This window comes from Drosophila bipectinata, chromosome XR (assembly GCF_030179905.1).
Source record: "Drosophila bipectinata strain 14024-0381.07 chromosome XR, DbipHiC1v2, whole genome shotgun sequence".
Lineage (NCBI taxonomy): Eukaryota > Metazoa > Arthropoda > Insecta > Diptera > Drosophilidae > Drosophila > Drosophila bipectinata.
This window is the reverse complement of record NC_091735.1, coordinates 20,584,594-20,586,449: the sequence shown is the minus strand read 5'-3', so window position 1 is coordinate 20,586,449 and position 1,856 is coordinate 20,584,594. Positions and strand designations below refer to the sequence as shown.

The following is a 1,856-nucleotide window of genomic DNA, read 5'->3' as shown; positions in this document are numbered from 1 at the left end:
ACCACCTAAAACTCCAGGCTACAGCCAAAGGATTGCAGGCTACGCCTTAGGAGCTACAGCCTAAGGGCTACGTCTCGGCAACGAGCAACGGACTACGGAATACCGGCTATGGAATTCATGCTACGGAATACGGGCTATGGAATACGGAATACAGGTTACGGAATACTGGACATGGGCTACGGAATACGCGCTACGAAATGCAAGTCACGGACCTAAATCGTTCCTCTGGTGGTCCGAAAACATGACGCGCCAGCAAAAACTGTTAACTGAATTGTTGCCGTTATCAGAATGGTGGGGATTCGATCTAGAAATTGTTTAAAGTACTCTGCTTGACAATCGGATGAGAATTGGGGAAGATATAGCCATTACTGTGGACCCTTTGGGGGAAAACCCCATTTTCAAGGGATCCCATCACGAAAATAGACAAAATATCTAAAAAAATATTTTGTCTCAGGATTTCGATGCAGAATGGTGGCCCTTATGTATTAGGTTTGACTAACCATTTGTAACCATCCGCTAGTTGGTTTGACTAATAACCGCTAAGATATAAAAATTCGAAGGTCCCATTTCGAGCATCCTGTGCTTATCCCTAAAAAATATACACATTGTAGGCGGCCATGAAAACAATGTCTAGTTTTAATTTAAACTTTTACCCAACCCGACTGTCTGTTCTATCAGTTTCATTCTGAAAGCCTCACCGAGAGGTCGAACAGCACAGGCAGAAATCTGAAAAACGTTTCAAGAAAGTTGAAAAAAATTTACAAATCAAAAATTTGAATATTACAAGGAAATCGATCGTGAGATATACATAAACATTGTAAGTGCCATTGTGAGTAGCCTGGGTTTATCAAAAAAAAAAAAATATATACACATCTTAGGCGGGCACGAAAACAATTTTTAGTTCTAATTTAAACTCTTACCCAACCCGACTGTCTACTCCATCAGTTTAATTTGGAAATCCTAACCGAGAGGTCGTCCAAGCTTCGATCATTTCAACAACGCCATGGAGCACCTTAAGATCAATGAAAGGGTTATTATCGTTCGCTCGAATGGAAACTACCAACAATGCAGAATCATTAAGCTTGACGCAGGGGCCGAGGACTTGGTGACCGTCGAGTGGATGGAAAACTACATGCGTAGTTCCAAGGAGATGCCACTGGAGGAGCTCTTGCTGACCAATCATAAGATGGCCAAGCTCGTACACCCAGGCCAGCCGTGCCCTTCGAGAGACCTAACAGCCCACAAGCGCTATCCTTCGGTAGAGCGCGGGAAGTGCGAGTGAGTGGCGACCCCACCACCCAACAACAAAGACAAGACGACCCCGGATGTCCCATCTCCGAGCTGCAGATGCAGCTGAAGGATGAGGGATATGGTCCACAAGACAAGCCATAGAAATTGTATTGAGAAGCTAGTTCGAATGTTAAAATGTTAGAATCTGATAATCAAAAATAGGCTGCTGTGTTGCAAATAGTTTGGTTTTTGAAAGGGATTCGGGATGGGGGAAGCGACCTGCATCGTTGGGACTGGGGATATCGGACCCAAATTCTGTCAAAATTGTTAAAAATTTTGAGTGGAAAATGCATATACAAGGGAAAGTATAAGGCACAGATTCGTATGTATATAAACCTACCTATATAAAGGATATGGGATATGAGAACTTAGGGTAAAACATTTAGGGTTTATAGAATGATATAAACAAATAACTTTAAGTATCTCTCTTGGCCATAAGCTATGAGCCACAGCTTAATTACAATGGCCAAGGCCAAACCATGGCCCAGAATTCCCATCAAAGCCGGAACTGGAAAGTAGAGAATGTGGCCCAAACGCGGAGAGGTGTGGCAGCCGCCCACCTTGGC

General features: G+C 43.4%; 1 long non-coding RNA gene across 1 annotated transcript; it reads left to right on the top strand.

Annotated features, from left to right (window-relative positions):
• Window positions 1-618: 618 nt before the first annotated feature.
• LOC138927810 (uncharacterized) lies at window positions 619-1,468 on the top strand. The gene is made up of 2 exons (XR_011444287.1): window positions 619-817; window positions 946-1,468. It is a non-coding gene; the product is annotated as an uncharacterized lncRNA (long non-coding RNA).
• The last annotated feature ends 388 nt before the right edge of the window (window positions 1,469-1,856 follow it).